Genomic DNA, 9206 nt, shown 5'->3' on the forward strand with positions numbered 1-9206 from the left:
GAACGTGCAGCGTTTTCAGCTAACCCAAACACAATTTTTTTTTATATTTGTTGCCTATTACTCATACGTACATGCTCTGGATTGAAAATGACCACAAGAGCCATGCCAGTAGAGCATAGTCCCTCTAGGGTAATGCAGGTAATGCCTCGTATATAAACTGATGTAAATAAAAACAAAACGCTACAATGGTTTTATTAAGGCTGTATTTAATAACCGACACAATAATAATATATGAAAAAAATCGTACGGCAATCAAATTATGCAGAAACTCACGAGTGGTGTTCGGTGAATTTTAATTGATTGCCGCCAACGAAATGGTGTATTGCAATATGCAGTTACGTTCGTTGTGTTCATGGCGCCGCTTATTTAGACGCAGTCTCATGTCAACATTGGAGATATTAAATTGTGATTCACCACCAAATATCACGAAACGCCATCGAAGAGAACGATTGTTGACCGCCCACTGACGTCAAACTTGGCGCTGACGCCCCGTGAGAATCATGCCACGATAAGGTCTCATGCAGCGTAAGTCACGCTCTAGAAGCCGACTTCTCAGTGTATGGCGGTTGATAATCCTTCCTCTAAAGCCTTCAATAAGGTTTGACGTCGAACGCGCTGTTACAAACCGATCACGAAGATGACGTGTTCGTATGATATTGCCCTGACGTGCTGATGTCACACGTGGTGCACCTGATCTTGGCTTGTCTAACACACTCCCTGATTCATTTACTCGCTGTACTAAGCGTGAAACTGTCGAACAAGACACGTTAAAACATCCAGCGACGGATTCTTGTGTACGTCAACACTCTAGCATTGCCAAAATCCTAGCACTAAGAAAAGAAGCACAACTTTTGTCAAAATATCATTCTGTAGATCATTGTCCGGGTACACATGTGATTGACCGTTAAAATGTTAGAAAACATAGACAGTTCAATAAGTAATCTGCCTTAATATAGCCACAATATTAATCCAAGAAATTCCGCGGGCATTCGTCAAGATTATGACGGTAAAGTTGGAAGGTAGTTGGTAGTTGGGGATTCAAATAATCAACTACTTACCAGTTGCCAGTTGGGTATTCAAATATTCAACTACCTGCTAGTTGCCTGTTGGGGATTCGACAAACACTGTTTTAATTTACTTTTATTCGTATATTCGCCAGTCGGATATTCGACCATTTCCAGTCGATTATTCGCGAATGTTCAACTGCAAACCAGTCAGTAGTTGGGGATTCAGTTTATGTCTTTATGTATGGTTTTAAAGGTCACATATGGGAAAATTAATCCCCAAATGTTTCTTTATGCATGAACACATATGTTTCTATGCAACAAACACTGTTTTTATTTACTTTTATTCGTATATTCGCCAGTCGGATATTCGACCATTTCCAGTCAATTATTCGCGAATGTTCAACTGCAAACCAGTCAGTAGTTGGGGATTCAGTTTATGTCTTTATGTTTGTTTTTAAAGGTCACATATGGGAAAATTAATCGCCAAATGTTTCTTTATGCATCTACACATATGTTTCTTTGCGAAAAACACTGTTTTTATTTACTTTTATTCGTATATTCGCCAGTCGGATATTCGTCCATTTCCAGTCGATTATTCGCGAATGTTCAACTGCAAACCAGTCAGTAGTTGGGGATTCAGTTTATGTCTATATGTATGGTTTTAAAGGTCACATATGGGAAAATTAATCGCCAAATGTTTCTTTATGCATGTACACATATGTATCTTTGCGACAAACACTGTTTTAATTTACTTTTATTCGTATATTCGCCAGTCGGATATTCGTCCATTTCCAGTCGATTATTCGCGAATGTTCAACTGCAAACCATGCAGTCAGTAGTTGGGGATTCAGAGTATGTCTATATGTATGGTTTAAAGGTCACATGTGGGAAAATTAATCGCGAAATGTTTCTTTATGCATCTACACATATGTATCTTTGCGACAAACACTGTATAAAATTACCTTTTCTCGTATATTTGCCAGTCGGATATTCGCTATTTCCAGTCGATTATTCGCGAATGTTCAACTGCAAACCAGTCAGTAGTTGGGGATTCAGTTTATGTCTTTATGTATGGTTTTAAAGGTCACATATGGGAAAATTAATCCCCAAATGTTTCTTTATGCATGAACACATATGTTTCTTTGCGACAAACACTGTTTTTATTTACTTTTATTCGTATATTCGCCAGTCGGAAACGACCATTTTCAGTCAATTATTCGCGAATGTTCAACTGCAAACCAGTCAGTAGTTGGGATTCAGTTTATGTCTTTATATATGGTTTTAACGGTCACATATGGGAAATAAATCGCCAAATGTTTCTTTATGCATCTACACATATGTTTCTTTGCGACAAACACTGTTTTTATTTACTTTTATTCGTATATTCGCCAGTCGGATATTCGACCATTTCCAGTCGATTATTCGCGAATGTTCAACTGCAAACCAGTCAGTAGTTGGGGATTCAGATTATGTCTATATGTATGGTTTTAAAGGTCACATATGGGAAAATTAATCGCCAAATGTTTCTTTATGCATGTACACATATGTATCTTTGCGACAAACACTGTTTTTATTTACTTTTATTCGTATATTCGCCAGTCGGATATTCGACCATTTCCAGTCAATTATTCGCGAATGTTCAACTGCAAACCAGTCAGTAGTTGGGGATTCAGTTTATGTCTTTATGTATGGTTTTAAAGGTCACATATGGGAAAATTAATCCACAAATGTTTCTTTATGCATGTACACATATGTATCTTTGCGACAAACACTGTTTTTATTTACTTTTATTCGTATATTCGCCAGTCGGATATTCGTCCATTTCCAGTCGATTATTCGCGAATGTTCAACTGCAAACCAGTCAGTATTTGGGGATTCAGTTTATGTCTATATGTATGGTTTTAAAGGTCACATATGGGAAAATTAATCGCCAAATGTTTCTTTATGCATGTACACATATGTATCTTTGCGACAAACACTGTTTTAATTTACTTTTATTCGTATATTCGCCAGTCGGATATTCGTCCATTTCCAGTCGATTATTCGCGAATGTTCAACTGCAAACCATGCAGTCAGTAGTTGGGGATTCAGAGTATGTCTATATGTATGGTTTAAAGGTCACATGTGGGAAAATTAATCGCGAAATGTTTCTTTATGCATCTACACATATGTATCTTTGCGACAAACACTGTATAAAATTACCTTTTCTCGTATATTTGCCAGTCGGATATTCGCTATTTCCAGTCGATTATTCGCGAATGTTCAACTGCAAACCAGTCAGTAGTTGGGGATTCAGTTTATGTCTTTATGTATGGTTTTAAAGGTCACATATGGGAAAATTAATCCCCAAATGTTTCTTTATGCATGAACACATATGTTTCTTTGCGACAAACACTGTTTTTATTTACTTTTATTCGTATATTCGCCAGTCGGAAACGACCATTTTCAGTCAATTATTCGCGAATGTTCAACTGCAAACCAGTCAGTAGTTGGGATTCAGTTTATGTCTTTATATATGGTTTTAACGGTCACATATGGGAAATTAATCGCCAAATGTTTCTTTATGCATCTACACATATGTTTCTTTGCGACAAACACTGATTTTATTTACTTTTATTCGTATATTCGCCAGTCGGATATTCGACCATTTCCAGTCGATTATTCGCGAATGTTCAACTGCAAACCAGTCAGTAGTTGGGGATTCAGATTATGTCTATATGTATGGTTTTAAAGGTCACATATGGGAAAATTAATCGCCAAATGTTTCTTTATGCATGTACACATATGTATCTTTGCGACAAACACTGTTTTTATTTACTTTTATTCGTATATTCGCCAGTCGGATATTCGACCATTTCCAGTCAATTATTCGCGAATGTTCAACTGCAAACCAGTCAGTAGTTGGGGATTCACTTTATGTCTTTATGTATGGTTTTAAAGGTCACATATGGGAAAATTAATCCACAAATGTTTCTTTATGCATGTACACATATGTATCTTTGCGACAAACACTGTTTTTATTTACTTTTATTCGTATATTCGCCAGTCGGATATTTGTCCATTTCCAGTCGATTATTCGCGAATGTTCAACTGCAAACCATGCAGTCAGTAGTTGGTGATTCAGATTATGTCTATATGTATGGTTTTAAAGGTCACATATGGGAAAATTAATCGCCAAATGTTTCTTTATGCATGTACACATATGTATCTTTGCGAAAAACACTGTTTTAATTCACTTTTTATTCGTATATTCGCCAGTCGGATATTCGACCATTTCCAGTCGATTATTCGCGAATGTTCAACTGCAAACCAGTCAGTAGTTGGGGATTCAGATTATGTATGCATAAAGAAACATTTGGCGATTAATTTTCCCATATGTGGTAACTGGTTTGCAGTTGAACATTCGCGAATAATCGACTGGAAATGGTCGAATATCCGACTGGCGAATATACGAATAAAAGTAAATAAAAACAGTGTTTGTCGCAAAGATACATATGTGTACATGCATAAAGAAACATTTGGCGATTAATTTTCCCATATGTGACCTTTAAAACCATACATATAGACATAATCTGAATCCCCAACTACTGACTGGTTAGTAGTTGAACATCGCGAATAATCGACTGGAAATGGTCGAATATCCGACTGGCAAATATACGAATAAAAGTAAATTAAAACAGTGTTTGTCGCAAAGATACATATGTGTACATGCATAAAGAAACATTTGGCGATTATTTTTCTCATATGTGACCTTTAAAACCATACATATAGACATACTCTGAATCCCCAACTACTGACTGCATGGTTTGCAGTTGAACATTCGCGAATAATCGACTGGAAATGGACGAATATCCGACTGGCGAATATACGAATAAAAGTGAATTAAAACAGTGTTTGTCGCAAAGAAACATATGTGTACATGTATACAGAAACATTTGGCGATTAAATATTAAAACCATACATAAAGACATAAACTGAATCCCCAACAACTGACTGGTTTGCAGTTGAACATTCGCGAATAATCGACTGGAAATGGTCGAATATCCGACTGGCGAATATACCAATAAAAGTGAATTAAAACAGTGTTTATCGAATCCCCAACTGACAACTAGCAGGTAGTTGAATATTCGAATCCCCAACTGGCAACTGGTAAGTAGTTGATTATTCGAATCCCCAACTACCAACTACCAACTACCTTCCAACTTTACCGTCATGTCAAGATTGCCTTGTTAAGCGTTCTACGTTCTGACAGAAACTTTATCAATCCATTAACACTGACCAAAAAAACTGGAACTGCATGAACTAGCCTAAAACTACAGTGGCGAGGCTTAAACTATAGGAACAAGCCTAACACAGTGACAAGCAAAAAACTACAGTGATATGCCGAACACCACAGGAACAAGCCTAAGACTACAGGGAGAAGCCTTAATTACAGTGACACGCCTTAAACTACAGTGACACGCCTTAAACTACAGTGACACGCCTTAAACTACAGTGAAAGGCTAAAACTACAGTGACAAGCCTTTTACTACAGTGACATGCCGAACACCACAGGGACAAGCCTAAAACTACAGTGACAAGCCTAAGACTACAGGGACAAGCCTCGAATAATAGGGACAAGCCTTTAACTACACTGACAAGGCTAAAACTACAGGGACAAGCCTAAAACTACAGGGACAAGCCTCGAATAATAGGGACAAGCCTTTAACTACACTGACAAGGCTAAAACTACAGGGACAAGCCTAAAACTACAGTGACAAGCCTAAGACTACAGGGACAAGCCTCGAATAATAGGGACAAGCCTTTAACTACACTGACAAGGCTTAAACTACAGGGACAAGCCTAAAACTACAGTGACAAGCCTAAGACTACAGGGACAAGCCTCAAATAATAGGGACAAGCCTTTAACTACACTGACAAGGCTAAAACTACAGGGACAAGCCTAAAACTACAGTGACAAGCCTAAGACTACAGGGACAAGCCTCGAATAATAGAGACAAGCCTTTAACTACACTGACAAGGCTAAAACTACAGGGACAAGCCTAAAACTTCAGGGAAAAGCCTTAAACTACAGTGACAAGTGACACGCCTTAAACTACAGTGACAAGTGACACGCCTTAAACTACAGTGACAAGTGACACGCCTTAAACTACAGTGACAAGCCTAAGACTACAGGGACAAGCCTCAAATAACAGGGACAACCTTTAACTACAGTGACAAGGCTAAAACTACAGGGACAAGCCTAAAACTACAGGGACAAGCCTAAAACTACAGTGACAAGTGACACGCCTTAAACTACAGTGACAAGTGACACGCCTTAAACTACAGTGACAAGTGACACGCCTTAAACTACAGTGACAAGTGACACGCCTTAAACTACAGTGACAAGGCTAAAACTACAGGGACAAGCCTAAAACTACATGGACACGCCTTAAACTACAGTGACAAGTGACACGCCTTAAACTACAGTGACAAGTGACACGCCTTAAACTACAGTGACAAGTGACACGCCTTAAACTACAGTGACAAGTGACACGCCTTAAACTACAGTGACAAGTGACACGCCTTAAACTACAGTGACAAGTGACACGCCTTAAACTACAGTGACAAGCCTAAGACTACAGGGACAAGCCTCAAATAACAGGGACAAGCCTTTAACTACACTGACAAGGCTAAAACTACAGGGACAAGGCTTAAACTACAGTGACAAGGCTAAAACTACAGTGACAAGGCTAAAACTACAGGGACAAGCCTAAAACTACAGGGACAAGCCTAAAATAACATGGACAAGCCTTGAACTATAGTGACAATATATATGCAAAAAGCTACAGAAACATGCTCAGTAGCAAAAAGTTTTAACATAAACCCGGTTTAGTGGCAATGGGCAAACGCCAAAGACATAGAACACAAAATCACAAAGAAGAAACATCAGTGACAAGCCTTAAACTACAGGGAGAAGCTTTAAACTACAGTGAAAAGCCTTAAACTACAGGGACAAGCCTTAAACTACAGGGACAAGCCTTAAACTACAGTGACAATATTTTAATTTCAGGGATAGGCCTAAAACTACAATGACAACCTAAAACTACAGGGACAAGCCTTTAACTACAGTGACAAGCCTAAAACTACAATTACAACCTAAAACTACAGGGACAAGCCTTTAACTACAGGGACAAGCATAAAACTACAGTGACAAACCTTAAACTACAGGGACAAGCCTTAAACTACAGGGACAAGCCTAAAACTACAGGGACAACCTAAAACTACAGGGACAAGCCTTTAACTACAGGGACAAGCCTAAAACTACAGTGACAAACCTTAAACTACAGGGACAAGCCTTAAACTACAGGGACAAGCCTTAAACTACAGGAACCGGCCTTAAACTACAGGGACAATCCTAAAACTGTAGCCACTATGCATTTGTTGAAATTTTAGCAGTAACGACGCTCAAACATGGCATACCGTCTATGTAACTAACAAGTACGTGAGTTAGTAGTTTATCTGTTGGAAATCAAAATGTGTACCGATCGGACCATCTCGGATAATTTCCAACGGGTCGAGGGAGTCTAGGGTTCATTCTATATCGTTTATGAGGGGCTAATGGAAGTTGTTAGGAAGCGAGAGGGGTGCGTGTTATAATAGGGTCTCAAATGCTTCTTGCATTACCTTAAAACACAAGGTTATACACACAGTTTTAAAATGTGATGATGATACAAATTCCCTTAAAGTTTAAAAACTACAAATCAATTATTTTCTTAGTTGAAACACATTCATGCAGGATAGTGATATATGGTGCATTTATATAAATTCATTGCATCATGTTGTAAATTAAGTCACCAATGGGCTAGTAACAAAGTGAGTGTGCAGGGGTAGTCTGGAAATCATGTTATATTGTGTGTGAGGTGGGTACTATGAAACGGTCTCAAATACTACTAATTACCGAAAAAAGGTTATTTTCCCTATAAAATACAATATAATGTGCGAGAGGTGGGGGCTGTGGTTTAGACTATAGTGTGTGTTAGGGGTATATCGTGTGTGATTGGTTGGGGGAGGGGATGTTTTGTCATGTATGATTTTGTGTGCGAGGATTATGTGGGGGGCTAGTGTTCAAAAATATTGTATGTGAGGGGTTATATATATATATATATATATATATATATATATATATATATATATATATATATATATATATATATATATATATATATATATATATATATATATATATATATATATATATATAACCCCTCACATATATATATATATATATATATAAATAGCCCATCATAGCGGCGCCCTTATTGAAATCATGTTGAATGAGTTTTCAATCGTCAAACCACATATATGTAATATTTTAGAGAGAACAGTATCAAGTTGTTTATCTTTTAAATTGATTCTTTTTTCAAATATACCTTGGTGTGAACTTTGTTAAATCTTTTCAGTTAGTTATTTTTATCATGAATTTTACGAGCTCCTTGTCGTTCCGTTACATTCCATCCAATACTGATCCGACGATTGGGCTCAGGGGTATTTTATGAGATAATTGTGAATAGTTGAGTGGATTCTTACATTGCTTACGACCTAGTCAACAATATTATCTAATCGAAAACATTTTAATAGTATACTGAAATAGAGTGCATGAGATAAGTCATCTGATTGCTTCCAAACATAGCTTATTCTTCCTTTTTTGATGACACATGTGGTATGTTTATATACTTGAACATACACTGAGTGGCATAGTTGCCTAAAAGCGAAATAAATTTATTGTTATTGGTATGATTTACCCTAAAACAACGTCAAGAGGGGTCGGTTCTAGGCGGCTCATTTTGGCCCAGCAAACTCTCCGAAAAATGAAAATAACTGAGGTGTTTGAAACATATGTTAAACTATGAAATTAATCTTGAATAATGCAAAAATGATTTGTTTTCTTTTTCACCAAGTGATACGGATATTATAGGTGAAATTAGTAATAGATTGTAATAAAAGTTGCGTTTAAGCTCTTTTTCATTAATTTCAGAGTTGTTTTGTTGTTGTTTTCTGAGTGGCCCCATCCTTGACCAACCTTCATAGTTTGCCTATGCCTAGCGTTTCACATACAAGGTGTATATAGTTTTAATATTTTGACGGTAAGATGACTCGGCTACATTTATATGTTATATGAATGCCTTTACGAATTGCAAAACATGGCATAAGTGGCCA

The sequence above is a fragment of the Mya arenaria genome, chromosome 15, assembly GCF_026914265.1.
Source record: "Mya arenaria isolate MELC-2E11 chromosome 15, ASM2691426v1".
Taxonomy (NCBI): Eukaryota; Metazoa; Mollusca; class Bivalvia; order Myida; family Myidae; genus Mya; species Mya arenaria.